Source organism: Podarcis vaucheri, assembly GCF_965113315.1.
Source record: "Podarcis vaucheri genome assembly, chromosome: 4".
NCBI lineage: Eukaryota > Metazoa > Chordata > Lepidosauria > Squamata > Lacertidae > Podarcis > Podarcis vaucheri.
This window is the reverse complement of record NC_138762.1, coordinates 86,486,944-86,505,735: the sequence shown is the minus strand read 5'-3', so window position 1 is coordinate 86,505,735 and position 18,792 is coordinate 86,486,944. Positions and strand designations below refer to the sequence as shown.

The 18,792-nt window shown below is 42.9% G+C and overlaps 2 long non-coding RNA genes across 2 annotated transcripts; one reads left to right on the top strand and one right to left on the bottom strand.

Moving 5' to 3' along the window:
- Positions 1-1,655: 1,655 nt before the first annotated feature.
- On the bottom strand, positions 1,656-18,154 carry LOC309530209. Its single transcript, XR_014218680.1, has 7 exons — positions 18,093-18,154; positions 14,961-15,165; positions 10,716-10,869; positions 7,276-7,487; positions 7,056-7,136; positions 3,938-4,044; positions 1,656-3,338 (listed from the first exon to the last, which is right to left on the bottom strand). It is a non-coding gene; the product is annotated as an uncharacterized lncRNA (long non-coding RNA).
- LOC309530238 lies at positions 10,722-18,141 on the top strand. Its single transcript, XR_014218714.1, has 3 exons — positions 10,722-10,824; positions 12,659-12,804; positions 18,059-18,141. It is a non-coding gene; the product is annotated as an uncharacterized lncRNA (long non-coding RNA).
- Positions 18,155-18,792: the final 638 nt, after the last annotated feature.

The window sequence follows — 18,792 nt, the reverse complement described above, 5'->3', positions numbered from 1 at the left end:
GACGCCATGGACCAGAGCACGCCAGGCACTCCTGTCTTCCACTGCCTCCCACAGTTTGGTCAAACTCATGTTCGTAGCTTCGAGAACACTATCCAACCATCTCGTCCTCTGTCGTCCCCTTCTCCTTGTGCCCTCCATCTTTCCCAACATCAGGGTCTTTTCCAGGGAGTCTTCTCTTCTCATGAGGTGGCCAAAGTATTGGAGCCTCAGCTTCAGGACCTGTCCTTCCAGTGAGCACTCAGGGGTGATTTCCTTCAGAATGGATAGGTTTGATCTTCTTGCAGTCCATGGGACTCTCAAGAGTCTCCTCCAGCACCACAATTCAAAAGCATCAATTCTTCGGCGATCAACCTTCTTTATGGTCCAGCTCTCACTTCCATACATCACTGCTGGGGAAACCATAGCACTACAGAAATCATGGGAAATCGGACGAAGCTGGATGTTGGAGGGTTTAGGACACATTTAATGTGCAGCACATAGTCAAAACTACGGGAACTTGCTCCCTCAGGAGGGGGTGATAGCAACAAGCTTGGATGGCTTTAGAGGACGATAGGACTAAATCATGGAGGAGAGAGCTGACAGGGTCTACTGGACATGACGACTGTGCTCTGCCTCCACAGCTGGAAGCAGCAATGCTTCTGAACAGCAGATGCTTGAACCATAGGAGGGGAGAGAGTGTTCTTGGTGCTCATGTTTTGTACCCTGGCTTAGCCCCAGGCATGCGGTTGACTCCTGCGAGAACATGATGCTGGACTAAGCAGGCCATTGACCTGATCCAGCAGACTACTCTTAGGTTCTTACCTTCTTAGAAAATATTTCTGGGTTGCAGAAAGGCACAGTCTTTGCAATCCGATTTACAAGGGGCAGGGGCACATGCATTTATTTAATAAAATTTATATAGCGCTTGATTGTAGAAGAAAACCTCACCGTGGTTTCCAAACAGATAAAACAACAGAGTAATCGCTTAAAAACAAAACCTACAGCCATAATTTGTGGCCCACGTAGATCTTTTTCTGTAGCTTCAGATTCCAGGATCAGTAGGATTTCTGGTAGTATTTCTATCTATTTTCTTCTGGCAAGGGGCCCTGTGAGCCCCCTGAGAGAGTGCTGGTGACTGTATGCCAAGCCTAAGTCATAATCAGAACTTACAAAGAGTCCTGTAGCACCCTGAAGGTCAACCCATTTATTAGGGTATAAACTTTAGTGGACAATACCTCATTTTATCCAGTAACGTGAACTGTTACCCTAAGTCCGCAGATATATATATGGGGAAGGTGTGAGATGTAAAACCATGAGATGAGAAGGAAAGGAAATGCAAATATATATTCATACATCTAAAATCAGAATTCTCTTCTGACTTAACATGGCATGCCAATGCTGGGAAAGAGCTGCAGACACAGCCATGAAAAAAAGGTGACGACTGTTCCTACTACCTCTAGGTAAAGGTAAAGGGACCCCTGACCGCAAGGTCCAGTCACGGGCGACTCTGGGGTTGCGGCGCTCATCTCACTTTACTGGTCGAGGGAGCCGGCATACAGCTTCCGGGTCATGTGGCCAGCATGACTAAGCCACTTCTGGCGAACCAGAGCTGCACACGGAAACGTCGTTTACCTTCCCGCTGGAGCGGTACCTATTTATCTACTTTCGAACTGCTAGGTTGGCAGGAGCAGGGACCGAGCAATGGGAGCTCATCTCATTGTGGGGATTTGAACCGCCAACCTTCTGATCAGCAAGCCCTAGGCTCAGTGGTTTAGACCACAGCTATGGTTTAGACCACACTACCTCTATGTTACCACAATTTAGAAGCTGTGCATTCCCCATCACTTTAAATGTTGGAGAGAAAAGGAAGATTATTGCTATTGCTATTCTTTAACCCAGCTTTGAGACAAGAAAGTGGTTAAAGAGTCATTCAAATCCAGCTGACCTTAAAGATGGGCTGAGGCGTGGAGAGCCCAAATCACTTTTTAAAAAAGTAATAATAATAATATGAAAGAGCTGTGGTTACTTTCTGTTATGCTTCACTGATTTTTTTCCTCCAGAGAGCAGCAGTTTCTTATTTCCAGTTCCTAGTTCAATACAAGGGTGCAAACACAATCTGAATAACAGACAAGTGTTTGAAGAGCTCTGCACCACAAAATATGCTTTGGTCACCACCCCATATTGGAGGTCCATACCGCAAGGAGACTACAGCCTGAAGCTTTATTTGGCACAGAGTGCTCTCAACCATTTGCTTCCTTGGGTAACTCACCTGTGAGTTATTTATTTAGTATGCACACACATTATTTTCAGAGTATGGCATAACTGCTCAAAAGCAACATTGAATGGATTTACTTTTAACAAATAAATGAATGTAAAATTCAAGATCTATTCATTCATTCTGGCAAACTGGAAGAAGTCATTAAATTTTAGACGGTATGATCCTCTATTATTACATCCTAATCTGCATGGCGCTTTCCCTATGCTCTTTTAATCACAGGTCAAATATGTAAGAAAACACCCGCTTTTAAAAACCTAACCCAAACAGATTAAAGTAACTAGGGAACCAACCCAAAGCAGTAATGCTTTCTTCTTCTTCTAGAATACAATTATCTTCCTAACTTTGCAACATAGGGATCAATAACTGTGTTCTGATTTCAGTTAAAATATCCTTTCAGTGGCCATTCATTTTGCATTGCAGTCTCCATACTGCTGTCATTAAGACCAATGATCCAGATATAGCAGGGTATTCACGACATATTAACCAGTAGCCTTCATAGCTGTGTTAAAAATGAAATACGGTAAAGTGACTACAGTGCGGTATAATATCTTTATTTGAAGTGGAACTATTGCTTTCCCTAACTCTTCTGCCATTAGCTCTCTGGTCTATAGAACAGCAACCCTGAGAAGTTTATGGGAAATAGAGATAATGGGTTTGTAGGCTGATATTCAACAAAGCTTTACTCTTAAGTAGCTGCCCAGAGTGGCTGGGGCAACCTAGTCAGATGGGTGGAGTACAAATAATAAATTATTATTATTACTCAGAGTAGACTCATTGAAATAAATGTAGCCCCAATTTAGGCATATTCATTAACTGCAATGGGTCTACTCTGAGTAAAACCTAATTGAGTACCACTTGTTGTGTTCGGTTAATCTCTAGTCCTGCAAACTAAACAGTCTGAACTCTTCCCTTCCCCACAGTTAACCTCAATGCTCTTTCCAGAAAGAAAATTTATTCATGTATAACAATGGATCATTGTTGTAAATCACATATTTAAGCATAAATTAACTTACCTGAACTTGAGTAGCTGTAACCATCTATGTTTGCCATCAAAAAAACCTTTCTTCTGTGGGATTGTATTCTATCAGACAAAACGGGGGGGGGGGGGGACACTGATCAGAAGATTTAGTGAAATATGGAACACTGGAATCATTTTTCAAAAATGTAGGTTTTCTTCCGAACTTCCATCCAACAATAAATAAGATATTTATCAAAGATAAGAACTGGGGAATGGATTCAACTTGCATTAGCTACAGCTACAAGTCTCCTACCGTCTTCAGTGGGGGCTGGAGAAAAGTCCCAAGATGCCCAGTGTATAAAATATATTCCACCACATTCTACATCTCTCAAACATTATTTTGGAAATGTTTCATATGAAGACTAAAAGCATATTTAAGGGTAATAAAACTGCCATAATATGTTACTTTTATTCAATTAGTCTCTCTGAAGATGTGGTTTTAAGACTACTATGTTTTAATACATTAGATAGATGGAAATGTGAGCTCAGAGGAGCAGAGCAAATGATATTCCACCAAGTGTTTAGTGCATATGGAGCAAGAGATAGCAAGTTGACCCCCTGCTCAGGAGGCCATGGCTGTTGGGTGGATAGTCTGTATATTTTATGAAGGGCAGGGAAAGCAGTCTAGAAGCAAGTAGGAGATACTACTACAAGTTATTTACCCTTGCTTGGTCCTATAGGCGGACCATGGCTTTTGAGGCCTAAGATCCATTGTGGCTCCTCCACACCTGGGATTAGGGACCAGGCCTTGCAACAATTCTGCCATTTTCTTGAAAAAGGGAGACAACTGTGTGACTTAAGAGAAGCAAGAGGAAAACAGGGCCCATATAAAAGGATTCTGTTTAGTGATGACAATTACCTGAGGAAACTGTCCTCCGTGGCTTCCACACACATTTATTTATTTGTTTGCTTGTTCCTTATTTACTGAATAATTAGGCTCCGTAGTTATCGCTGTCTGGGCATTGCACAAAGAAGAAGAAGAAGAGTCCAAACCACAGCCAACAACCAATATGGAAACTGCATTAGACTGAAGGAGGTGAGGACAGGTGACCCCACCTAGGCCCGAAGTCACCCCCCCCCCAGGCCTCAAAACTGTCCAAAATTCCTTTTCTCTCTTCTAAAAATCCACAGCTAAAGTTTTCCTCTGTTTTCTCACAAGATGCATAGGCAAACCGTTACTTTTATCAGTACGAGAAGGCTTCAAAAAGCTAATGAATAGACTCTGTCAGAGCAAGCCTGAGAACTGACTCTTATCTCACTCTAGTTGCAGCATCTTGAACACGCTGAACGCAAGGCTCCTCGCTCATCCCCCTTTCCTGGGAAGGGCGCCAAGAGTCCACAAGAGTCCCAAGACTGGAGCTTTCTGTTCATGCTCAGGAAACTCATCGTGGGGCAGGACTCTTGAGGAGGAGGAGAAAGGGGAGGGAACTGGAGGGGAATATATGCTCTGTGCAAATGGCTGTGAACTCGTGCTTGTTTTGTGAATCTATCACACTTGCTCCTTCTACCAGCCGGATGGTAGAATAAAGCTTTTTCTCTGAAACTATTCCTTGAGTGTCTGTTGACTCCCATTTCCCTCTCCCGGGCGCAAAGCTCTTCTCACCTGAGGCTAAAAAGGCTACAAGACCACTACAAAAGGGTACTAAAAAAATAAATAAATTTCAAATCACAATGCCAACCATTAAATAAAAAGAAAGTAGAAAGACATTGGGTGCTATGCAACTAAAGCTTTGTACACACTACACCTTTAAAGCCCATCCAAAGTGCATTTGTTCCCTCAAATAATCCTTCTTCACTGCCTGTAGGGGGCAGTTATATTTGTTTCCTTCAGACTGTCTGTCCTTCCTACTGTCTCGCCACCAATTTATCTTGACTAGACGTCTCAGCACCACACACATGGCCTTGTGCACAGTTCCCCCCTGGAGTAATTTCTCTCAGCAACTTCAGAGGCCTCTGTAAACACCACACACACACACACACAAACACAAGATTCACTGCCATAGGGAGGAATATCCAGGAACTGGGCAGCAGCAAATATTACTTTTCTTCTCAAAGATCAGCTCTACTCCCATCTCTCTTGTCAGAATCAATTGTCATCCCCAAAGGCACTAAAATAAATCTGGTGCTTGTACAGGCATTCGCCGGAGGGGAGGAAGGAACACAGTGCTGTTTCCCTTTCCACTTCAGGAGTGTTATCCCTGAACCTGCATTGGCAGATGTGTAGGGGAAGGCAAGGGTGGGGGGGGAGCAGCCCCCATACATACATGCTAGCTTGCTGTTCTCCACACCTAGTATTTTTTAAAGTGTCTTTCAGAAATCTAACATGTGGAACAAAGCTTTTCCCTGAAATGCATTCTTGCCTATTGTGTGCACATCCGTGTGTTTTTTCTCTTTTTCCTGTAACCTGACAATAGTAGCATGGACATATACATGAGGGAAGGGCAACAAAGCTTTGCTGTAGCAAGAGTAGCCTTCGCAGCAAGCGAAAAATGTGTTCGCTTTAACCGAAACAAACAACATCTCCAGGCAGGTGCTAGCATGTATGTGTCGATTGTCTCAAGTTACAGGCAGGGCTGAGAATTCTTTGTTATTGGCCCTACTTTTATTTATATATTGCGTTTCTATCCTGCCTTTTTCTCCAAGGACCTCAAGGTGGCATACATGGTTCTCCCCTTTCTCATTTAATCCCCACAACAACTCTGTGAGGTAGATTAGGTGGAGAGGCAGTGACTGACCCAAGGTCACACAGCGAGCTTCATGGCTGAGTGGTGGTTCGAACCCTTGTCCCCCAGGTCCTAGTCCAACCCTTTAACCAACTGGTTCTCACTAGTATTCACACATGTTTACATACACTGTGCACAAGTAGATGACTCCTATGAGCAAGCAATGCTGAGCTGGTGAGATCTGCACTGGTAGCTACTGGTCTACTTCAAAAGCATGGGGACATAAAATTGTTTTTACTTGTTGGCAAGTTCCACTGCCCAGACGTCCTGGGGAAGGGAACTCCAGAATCAGGAGAAAAAGCCTTTCACATGGGCCAAATCCCCAGAAGGGACAACAAGAAGAGTCCCCACCTCCTCTGGGTTAACCACAAGATCGGGGGCAAATTATATTTGACAAGGTGTGTTGCAGAGGTGCCATCTCTGAATGTTGAGGGGCCCTGGATCCCTCAGAAAAAAACATTGAGGGCTGGTGCGAAAGTGCCTTGGCCCATAGGAGCTGGTGTGTATGGTATGTTGATAAATACCTGAGTCTCAGGCTATGAAGGGGTTTAGATACAGTGGTGCCTCGCAAGACGAAAAGAATCCGTTCCGCGAGTCTCTTCGTCTTGCGGTTTTTTTGTCTTGCGAAGCAAGCCCATTAGCGCTATTAGCGGCTTAGTGGGTTTAGCGGATCAGCTGATTAGCGGCTTAGCGGATCAGCTGATAAGCGGCTTAGCGGATCAGCTGTTAAGCGGCTTAGCGGATCAGCTGATAAGCGGCTTAGCGGATCAGCGGCTTAGCGGCTTGGGAAAAAGGGGAAAAGGAAAAAAAACCCCGCAGGAACTCACAAGACATTTTCGTCTTGCGAAGCAAGCCCATAGGAAATTCGTTTTGCGAAACACCTCCAAAACGGAAAACCCTTTCGTCTAGCGAGTTTTCTGTCTTGTGAGGCATTCGTCTTGCGGGGCACCACTGTACCAATACTAAAACCTTAAAGTGGGGGCAGTAGCTTATAGGCAGCCAGGACTAGGGTGGCATCACCCCCTTTTGTATGTATATCCATGTATAGCCGTCTCACCTGTAAGTGCAGAAACCCTCAGTTGTAGACACAGTCTGCAGGAGGCAAGAAGGCACACAAAGAGATGCCGCCTTTTCCTTACTTGTGAAGAAGAGAATGGCAGTAATTAGATGATACAAATCCTACACCGCTAAGTCTACTCCTGTAAAAATATACATTGTGCTGTGTCAGGGGGAGAGACGCATTAATTAAAGCCTGCGAGTGAAACCACCGTGACTACCTGAAGAATTTTCAAGTCTGTCCGCATAATGTATTTTCGTCCTCAATTTCTTTTCCCGGCTCTTGATTTCCTGTGGTATGCCATAATATGCTTTTGTTGTTTCTGCACCAACAATGCAACACAGCAACATTTCTGGAATTGAATATATAGTGTATTTTTGTCCAAGATTGCAAACCTTCTGATTCCTCATTGTTCTGCTTCACTGATATATTCTTCAGTAATGATAGAACAGAAACATCCCTCAGTTTTCCCCATTTCACTGAGAAAAACAGGTGTTCTGTTTTCTAAGAAGTGAGCTAGGAACACATTAGGGAACGAGGCAAATAAGTGAGCTTCTATGGGATTTGGACACAGGCCCTTGCAAAGAACTTTGGCGTTAATTTCAAAACAATGAATTTCCATGCAAACAGAACATACCTTTTTGCATTCCAATGTCACACAATACCCAACACACAGTATGGTATTCCCATCCCCCACCCAGTTACTAATATTTCCAGGGCCACCCCAATACCTTTTTCTGTCTGAGGCAAAGGACAAGGCACACACACTCAATTCAACGTACAGAACTTGATTGGGCTGTCAGTTGAATCTTATTACAACACCAAAAACAAGATAGCAACCTCTGATGCACCTGAGGGAAGAAGACTGGTTTACTGGGTGCATGAGATGCACATACAGTCCTGATGTGGCACACACAGTTCTGTTTCCCAGCAGATGGGAATGGCCAAGGGGCTCAGGCGGAATCGCCTCACTTTGCCTAATGGTAGGGCCGTCCCTGTCTACTTCCGGCTCTTCCAGTTTTGTCTTTTTACTATGCACCCCTATTCTCTGCTCAAGTGCTTACTGTAAAGACTGCTTAAGTCACTGCAAATCCTTTGTTTGCATTTAGTAGGCTCTGTGTTGTTTTTCTGTACAAGGAGTCAAACCCAGGAAGAAAATATTTTGCTAATTTACCATTATGTTTTAAACAATCTCTCTCCCTCTCTTTTTTCCTGTGGGGAGCAGATAAAAGGCTACTTCCGTGAGTAATAAAAACAATTTCAAAATATCTCATAAGCCAGGTTGTTGTTTGCAGCTGCAGCCTGCATTGATACATTATGCATGATTTGCGACGCTCGGAGGCAGAGAGGAGGGGAGAAAACCACCCTCTACAGGGTCTTCCATCAGTGAATTCCAGTGCTAGGCGAAGTTCCATCATTTCCTATAATTATGGTAACACGGAGCTGTTTACATATTCAAAATGTGTGTTGTTAATAACGGCACAATGTTCTCGTAATATACACAATTCAAAATTAATTTTAACGCAGCAAGAGAGATTGTTTCCTCCCGCATCTGTTGACAAATAGGTTGCGTGTTATTAAGCAGTAAAGTCACAAGGCATAAATTGCAGGCTGTTCGGCGGCCACATTTCTCTAAATAATTTTACAACCTTCTCTCCCCTTTCCATAGGTGATATGAACACTGTGTTTTACTCAGCCTACATGCACTTTTTATGTACAATATGTTTTCACTCCAATAGGCAGCTCAGATTTTCATATCAAGCTTGCAGAAATGATGCAAGGATGTTGGGGTTATAATGTGACATGTCTACCATTCTGACCTTTCCCTTTTCCCCATTGCATGGTGTGGATCTGACCTTACTTGCAAGTTCTGTTGAAGTGACTGGGCTTTGCATCCCAATAAATGTGCTTTGGTCCAACCTACCAATATGCAATGGTAGCTTTCTTCGCATTATAAAAGAGCAGATGTGGTGGAGGGATTCCAACTGGGACCATAGATGGAGAAAGGGAAGAAGCTTCCTCCCTTGCATGAGACAATCTTGACCCAGCTTGCCCCCAACACACTATTTTGTTAAAGAAAAATCAACCACGCAAGGGCAAAGTAACAAACATCATGTCTAGTTTGGGCCTTTGTTGGCAAATCGTGGACGGCCACATGGTGCTCCTCAGAGGCTGGTGGTAAATCTCTGGCCCATGGGCTGATTGTGGCCCCCTAGGAGAGCCAGTGTGGTGTAGTGGTTAAGAGCGGTGGACTCGTAATCTGGGGAACCGGGTTCGCGTCTCCGCTCCTCCACATGCAGCTGCTGGGTGACCTTGGGATAGTCACACTTCTTTGAAGTCTCTCAGCCCCACTCACCTCACAGAGTGTTTGTTGTCGGGGAGGAAGGGAAAGGAGAATGTTAGCCGCTTTGAGACTCCTTCGGGTAGTGATAAAGCGGGATATCAAATCCAAACTCCTCCTCTTCTTCTACCCGGCCCTCAGGGCTGTCCTGAGACCACAGGTTCTCTCTGGCCCAGCTCTATGCAACACAACCTTGAATTGTGATTCAGAGGGTTGCACATGTGTGCGTGTGTCCATGGAAACTTTGGGCTTTTGTGTGGCTTGAATGCAACCTGTTGTACAAAGCTAAAAGTCACTTCCATTGCTCCTTTCAGCTTTTGTCTCTGATTCAGCACCCCATGAAGGCAAATGAGATGATGCCCTCAAGCAGCTCCCACTTGCCTGCCTTCTAAATGGCAACCAGTCCAGTGGGTGCCCGCGGCCGTCAAATTTCTCCTCCTTAAACTCAGCTTTGCTCTTGTAGAACACAGCAGGGAGGAAGATAGGGGCAAAACTAGAATGAATGGCCTCCCCCTGTCATTGGCTCTGGCCCCACCAGCCATTGGACCTCCTGCTTTCTCCCCTTCCAGTCCCAATGTGCAGGCGCCACCACAGCCCTGATTCCACCTGTTACTGGCATGTGGCTCCTTGAAGGTTTCCCATGAGGGAATGTGGCCCTTAGGTGAAAAAAATACAAACCTCTCTACACTGTGTCTATGGTAGGTTTATATTTCTGATTGCCAGTAGACTAGTGGCTTTTATGAAATACTGAACTGCATTGGGATTCTTCTTCCCCTCTTATTCCTGCAGCTCTCTCAATTTGTTTCTGTCCTTTCTTTGCTGTACAGTGGTATCTCGGGTTACATACACTTCAGGTTACATACGCTTCAGGTTACAGACTCCGCTAACCCAGAAATAGTACCTCAGGTTAAGAACTTTGCTTCAGGATGAGAACAGAAATCGTGCTCCGGCGGCGCGGCGGCAGCAGGAAGCCCCATTAGCTAAAGTGTGCTTCAGGTTAAGAACAGTTTCAGGTTAAGAACGGACCTCCTGAATGAATTAAGTACTTAACCCAAGGTATTGTGAATTGCAGTCCTAGAAATGTGTTCTATCTCCTTTTCCATTGTTTCTCCCTTTCCTCTGCTAAATTACCCATCAAAAAGAGCTTAATATCGCTTTTACAACTCATGTCACATACTTCGCTGGGCTCATATGTCCTGTAACTGTTTTGCAGTCTTGGAAGCTTTCCAGAAAAATGGACGGAGGTTTGGAGGAGGTCAGGCCAACACAATTTTTCATTTTACTTTTGCTACACTGACTAGATTTGCTGTGCCCTTTACCTTCTCCTGCTCGGCCTCATGTCTGGACCTCAAGCTGTTGTAGAGAGCTGAACTTTTCCAGAAGGTGAAGACAAGAGCGATCTGATGCTGTTATCACATTGAGGCCCAGGTATGCGCTGTCTCTGGCCTTGCACAGCAGATGCTTGTGATGAGACTGCCAAAAGGATACAATAATACATATGTTGTGTGCATGTGCCACCGGGCATCAGAGAATGAAAGAAAACCAATAGGTTGTCCGCTTCCTCACTTAACAAAGTGACATACAGCAAAGTGAAATATGGGAATGTGCGTCCCAGACCCATACAGGGAATGCAGATATGAAAGTGTCCTCTGAGATATATCACTATGACAGACTTGGCTGAGACGCATGTAAACGCCTCCACAACAAAAACGTTCTTAAGAAGCAACACCGTGCACTTTATTCAAAACACAAGTAGCCAGTCTTCTTGTCATGTACCATTCAATAGTGAATGGTTGTGACATCCTGAGTCATTACATATCCTCCAACATTTCTCCAATGAAAATACGGATGCCCTATTTAATAATACAGTAGTAGTAGTAGTAGTAATAATAATAATAATAATAATAATAATAATAATAATAATAATATACTATTTATACCCTACCCATCTGAATAGGTTGCCCCAGTCACTCTGGGTGGCTTCCAACATATATAAAAACATAATAAAACGCTAAACGAAAACCTTCCCTATGGCCTTCAGATGGTTTGGGGGTCTTTAGCCTCCAGCAGTTCTCCAGTGAAAATAGGGACATCCTGGTGGTTTCCAAAAGAGCTCAGGCAGAGGGGCTAGTAAGTACAAGTTCTGCTACTCGGTGTCTCCAAGCAGCGGCTATCACTCCTGGTCTTGTTCCCCTCCAGTAGACTTACACCTGACACCTGGCAAATCTATACCCGGCTGAAACCAGAAATGACTGTGGAAACATACTTTTGGACATGGAGCAAATGTCTCAGGAAAGCAATGCCGCCACACACAAAGCCCCTCTCTAAACGGCTGCCGGTTGGTTGGAAGAAGCACTCAGGCCAGATGCTTTGCAGAGCAGCAAGGGACACCCTGCTATGCGTCTTGGCTGCACTCACCAAAAGTTGATCTAAATTTAAAATGGCTTAAAATGGTTTAATCTTTGTGTGCTGCTGTAATGAGCAACCATTTCATTGGCAGAGACAACGGGGAGAGGAAAATTGCTTTAGTTTTCCACCATTACGTTTTTAGTACCGCAAACGCTTTGTGTTCACCTTTTGATGTGCAATGTAGCAAGAGGGATCGTTCCCTCCCCATTATCCTACGCACTGAGGGCTGGCGGCAACACCTATGCATCCCGTTGCAACTATCACTCGGATTGCTTCCTTGTGATCAAATTCGGCCATTAAAACCACTTGCTTTGGAAGTGCCTGCTAGATAAATGCCTTCCACTGGGTTAGTTGGCAGTACTTAGGATTTATTTTCTCTCAGTCGTTATTGATCTCCTGCCAGTATAATCGTATTCATCTTCTAATGTGCTGGAAACAGGACCAGACCACAAAGCCTTTGTAGAAAAGAAGCATTGATTCTCATGACACACAGATGCCATCTTTTACTGGGTAGAGTGAGTCAGATTCTGGCGACTGATTTCCATAAGGCAAACTCACACCATCAACTTGATGAGAAACCTCAATGAGTTGCCATTTCCTAATGGGAACTCACATTGAGGCTGTGGTTGATCATCAGGATTCTGTGTATTGCAAGTGAAAAACTTCGATTCTAAACTGAATTATGCAAGATCATAAATTATGCAAATCAAACCTACTTTGCTTAAATTATTCTACTTCAGATGGGGGCAGGAGAAGGAACTAGGACACAGAAACCACACCCCTTAAGTGCTAGAACCCAGCTGCCCCTTTGCCTTGTGGCATTGCATTCTGACTCTCGTATTTATCCTGGCAGCCTTAAGGACTAGAAACCTGCTGATTATATTCAAACAGAAGAAACTCTGCTGAGAACCTAGCTGCCTTTGGCTGTTCATTTTCATCACCTCTCACCTAGCAGCAGCTATTCCATCCAGGGCTGAACTTATCATTTGGCAGAGTGAGGTGAGTTCTCCATATTTCCACATCAGCTTGTATTTTCTTTTCTTTAAAAAGTCCTCATGAAAATTCATCATAATTTTAGCATGAATTTCTCCTGATATACACATTTCTGTATGCAAATTTACCTATTATACACATTTTTGCAAAGCAATTTCACCCAGTAGAACACAATATATATGCATATATTGTGGATATATGCATTTTAATGCATGCTTTCCCCATGCATATGCATGTTTGCAAATATCGTTTGGCTGGCAAAATGAATTTCTAAATTTGGAGAGGTTTGAAATTTTGAAGAATGGCTGTGTTTTCACTTCGAAAAGTGAAAGTTGGGTAAGTCCGCCTTAAAACTGAATCAAATTTCTCCGTCACCCTTAGATTTACATACACATACATATGCCCCATTCTCCTCATTAGGAAGCTTTTAAAAATATTTAATAAAAATCTTTTTTTAAAAAATATCTCAATTTTCAGCAATTTTAAAGGCTACACATTCAACAGCAACAAACAATAAATAAACATACATCACTTCATTCCAGAACTCAAAAGATGAGGTTCAATAATACAGGCAAAGATGAGAACCTTACCATTCTATTAATGAGATTAATTTAAACAGAGGATCCACTAAGGAAATTTAGCATGTGGGAGGGTTGTTGGGGTAGGTTTTTGGTTCTTATTTCTTTGGTTACCCAACTGATGTCTTGGCAGGGCTTTGTGGGTCAAAATAAGGCTATATCAGAGACCTACCAATTATGCTCCTGACAATGTAGCCTAGTATCTTCACTAATCTATTCTCATATAGAAAGGATGTAATTATTTCAGGCAGCAAAGGATAAACAATATTTGGGGGCATGACACATATTGAGGCCAGTAGGGCACCTCGCACATTGTTTTCAGACCAGTAAGCAAGTCAAAACAGAGACATCATGTTAGCATGATCCCCCAACCCCACCCTGGGAAATTAAATAGGCATGAAGTAGTCAAGTACTATACAACCTTCTTCCAATAATCATAAGGAAAGAAACAGAGGGAGGGTAGTAAACGGAGGCCAGTTTGATCTTCCTGTCTACCTATTTGACAATATTCCATTTAGTTAATGCTGGGTGCACGCAAATACACTGTCCAGATAGATTCTATTTTTTGCTGTTTTTATTTTGTGCATGGGGGGTGGGTGAACTTTTGTGCATTCTGCAAGTTCTGCCAGTGTGGTGTAGTGGTTAAGAGCGGTAGTCACGTAATCTGGGAAACCGGGTTCGTGTCTCCGCTCCTCCACATGCAGCTGCTGGGTGACCTTGGGCCAGTCACACTTCTGTGAAGTCTCTCAGCCCCACTCACCTCACAGAGTGTTTGTTGTGGGGGAGGAAGGGAAAGGAGAATGTTAGCCGCTTTGAGACTCCTGAAGGGGAGTGAAAGGCGGGATATCAAATCCAAACTCCTCCTCCTCCTCCTCCTCCTCTTCTTCTTCTTCTTCTTCTTCTTCTTCTTCTTCTTCTTCTTCTTCTGCCATTTTAAAATTGTTCTCCTTTTATTAGCATTCTGTGGTCCATTAAAATCGGGTTTGCTGAAATACAGGATGTTGGGTGTCGCACAGAATCGTGCCCTGCAAATGTGTACCAAATGGCATCACAATATTTCCAAGAATTACAGCAATTATACAGCGTTATCAGTAAACTTGCAAACAGGATGTGAAAGCAATAATATTTACTGTGTATTATGTACTGACTTTGCTCAGTCAATAAATATTAATAGATTTGGACCCAGTTTTCATGGACTCCGTGTGTGGCTTTTGTCCAGCCATTCTCATGTGAATTCATGTGATCTCTTGCCACCCCCCAAAAAGTAACCTGTTATACTAGTGCTACATGTATGCAGCCTTATGCACAAGGAGATTGGTATCTGAGAAAGATAATTCTAAGTTTTTATGCCCTGCCCTTTTCAGGTTAAGGGGACCTACAGAGAGTGCTGTGCCCATGCAGCCTCCGAATCAGCATTTCCAACCCCTTGTTGTGTGTTGTGATACTAGTGTATAATCTCTTGGGGCTGGTTTTTGGGCTGCAGTGACCTGATGATGGCCTCACTTGCTAAATCTTTGGAGCTGGATACGTCAGCTGCCTGACTTGGCAGTTGCTTCCAGTCTATTTGATTGTACAGCAACTTACCTGGCAAACTGAAGACTAGAGTCTGAGCTTGGCTGTCTTGAACTGGTTTCATCTTTCCTCTCCTTTTGGCCTCTATCCATTTGGGCTACAAGTTAGCAGCAGAAAAGGATGACCTTAATAGCTTGTGAGGTGGTAAATCCCGGAGTCCTCTACAATATTTTCAACGCATCAGCTCCTGCTAATCTAGAACTGGTCTCCTGAGATTCTGGAAGAAATGCAATGCAACTTAATTCAAGGGATGCAGAACTCATTGTGCTATAGAGATCCCTGTTTGCCACAAACAAATAATTGTAGTTTGCTTCCTTAGTAATTTGACTGCAATGCTGAAGAGTTTGTCTCAGCCTCAGACACCTGTTTGGGTCTTTTAATCTTTTTGTCTCCTTTAATATCAATGCAGTATTGCTAGGGAAGAATGATTAACAGGCGGCAATGCATACCATCTTGTTCTTCTATGGCTCATATTTATCTGGTGATCTACATAAAGAGGTTGTTAGTGCTGCTCAAGTTATTAAATTTTCACAGAACAAAGCGTACGGCTCCTTTCACAGTTCTTGGCATTTCTTAAAATATGTGAGATGCGTATGATTGATTTTCCCATTAGAACACATCACAGAACTCAAGCGCCGAAACAACTTCTCTGCACCATTTTACTAAAAAAAGTGAAGCACGGTTTCTATGCAGATTATTTCTTTCTGCCCAGGAGAGGCATATTTTCTGTGCCTTTTGCTTATGCCGCTCTGATCCATGTTTTTCTGGATGTGTCATACGAGAACAGATGGTGGATTAAGGTCTGAGGTAGAGATAAAAAGGAAACTCACAGAGAATCATTAAAATCTGGAATCAGGGTGGTAGTGAGTTTTGGTGGCATCAAAGGAAATGACTTAAGCAGCCTGGCCTGCCCTACATCATAATGTGGATGTAGTGTTTTAGCAAGACATTGAATAAAGGCAGGGCCAGTCCTACTATGAGAGAGACTGAAGTAGCTGTTTCAGGTGGCAAGCATGGGGGCACTGTTTAAAAAACAAAAACAAATTGGCTGCTGTTTATTTATTTATTTTTATTGTAGGAGCACGAGGTCTCATTCATCTGGATTTTTTAAAATTCATGCCAAATTTTTTTTTGGGGGGGGGGTGTGAGGAGGGAGGAGCATACTGAACCAATCATCAACATCCCCTTATATAGCAAATAAAAGACAAAGTAATATCCTCCAACAAAATCCAGTTTTAGTAATGAAACTTCAATGATTTCGGAGTCAGAAGACTTGCAAGCAGCTCAGGCCTCACAACACCCTGTACTAATTTGATGAATGAGGAAACAAGCTGCACAGACAGCACTGCAGTTTTGTGACTTGCCAGTGTGCCACGGGACACCTCCTACGACAGCAACAAAGGAGGAACCTTCATTCGGATGGATGAAATTGCAGTGGAAGGATGAGTATGTCCCGTTCCAAATATGTTCTTGCTGGCAGAGCAAGAATTTGGAAAGAAAGGGAGGGAGGGAGGGGAGCCCACTGTAAGCAGCTCATGGCAGCACTTTCCCTTCCCATCCTGCTCCTCCCAAGGTGACCCATTCAGGCTCTGATGTGGATTCCTGCCAGGGCTGACTTCCACATCTTGGCTCAGTCACTGTGCCTCTTGTGCCCTCTAGTGGCTTAGACTGTCATCACAGCATGACGAAAGACCAGTGCATATATTGTATAGCAAGAAATATGTCTTTTTAAAATCCAGGTTCTACCCACACCAGCCAGGATCTAAATCCCCTGAATGTGAGGCAGATGCATCTCTCAGGGTGAAGAGTTTGTAGCCTTCCACATGTTGCTGGAATCTAATTCCCATCAGTCCAGTCAGAATGGCAAATGGCCAGGCATAGTGGGAACTATAGTTTAGCAACATCTTGAGAGCTGCAGTTTCCTCACTCCTCATCTATATGCATATGAATGATCTCTAAGGCACTATCATTTTGCATGGGTCACGTGGTGAGGCTACTTTGGAACACCAGTGGACTGCTTGTCCTTTACCTGCCCACCCCAATAACCACCTATTATATAAATCTGTAGCTATTTTATAAATCTGCATAAGTATACATTATCTCTATGTCATTTATGGGATTAAAGATTCTACTGCATTTTCCTTAAGTTTAAGAAAAGGAAATGGTCAATTTACTTATACAACCTGCTTCATCCTATTGTGGATTAAATGAATGGACCTTGTTTTAAGAATGTCCCCGTTTTCATCTCTGTATTGTTGGAAGGTATGCATTTTAATAAGAATCATATGAATATTTTAATCTAATAATATCCCCTGGGGGCAGGGACCTGTTCTTTTGTACTATATAAAGTACCGTAGCTATAGAGGGCAGCTGTTAATTAATATATTTTAACATGACTAAAGAAATAATTAGAAGCAGTGCAACCTCACTGAAATAAGTGCTTTTATGTGCATGATACCATGATATCATTGTAGCAATTTGGAGAGGAGTAGCTGTGCAGAATATGCAACAAAAAATCTTGTGGCACTCATATTATTCCGTGAACTTTTTTTTATGTCCTGGGGAATTATTCAGACCATTGAATTATAATGCATATTTCTCAAAAAGGAATGTAAGCTTTTTTTATATGCAACAACAGCAGCAAGAATATTATTGGCCCAAAAATGGAAGCAAGAAGAATTACTGACGATCAAAGAATGGAGGATGAAGTTAATGGACTATGCAGAATTAGATAAATTAACAGGAAGGATTCGAAACCTGCGGGACCAGAAATTCACGGAAGACTGGAGTAAATTTACGGACTATTTGAAAAGTATTTGTGAAGAGCAGACGGCGTTTGTAGGTTTGCAAGAAGTTTTGTGAGGAGTATTATTGGAATTATTACAAAAATGGATAAAGGGGAGGTTGATTTGTTAAGAGATTTAAAGGTAATATAAAATTGAGAAATGCAGAAGAAGTGATTACAACGGTGAATTTTCAGAGGTGCTGATGGAAGTCTAAAAAGATTGTATAAGTGATAAAGTTGTGTGGTACATTTTATAATTTATATGTTAAAATCAGTAATAATTATATTAAAAAAAGAATTATAATGCATATTTCTCATTTTGCAGTGTTACCAGGAGAAAGAGAATAAGCAAAACTCACCCCTGTTTTGCCATGGACCCAAGCTCATGATGCTGACCTCTGGTAGACCTCTGATGCTGCACACCTGGTAGAAAGATGCAGTGTAAACTTCCCACATCTTGATTCTGTTTTGCATGCACCAACTCCTGCCCCTCACTCATCTCACTATAGGATCCAAACCTTGCATCTTGGGCACTCCTAGCAAGCATAAAATAGATGGCACTTCACTGTCTCTGCTTTTTCTAGGAGCTTGTCACAAACGATCATTCAGCCCCAATAAGTTAAATATCCTTTTCTGTTATGTATAGAAGAGGTTTCTCGGCTTGAGCCCTTGAGGAGCACTGAAGTGTAATATGGAAACCATGTTTTTGATAGTCTTGTTTTGTGTTAGCATTTGGCATGGTGACTCCAAAGACAAGCCTTTGAAATGTAGATGTGATTTGTGTAACTGTACCCAGGACAGTGCTGTGCTCTTTGCTCCAGGCTCTCTGCCACAAAAAACATGAATGACTCCACTGTCCTATACTCTGGGCAAGAGTATGATCATCTGTAAATTTCTTGACAATGGTGGAATGAACAGCCAGCTGCAGTGCAGCTGCAGTTCTCTCACTACTGAAAACTTGCCCCAAACTTGGATCTTGGCATCCAGGAATTGTCCTTTTATAACTATTCCACTGCCCCTCCTTGACATCTGTGTCAGGAGCTGGTCTGGATTGGAAGA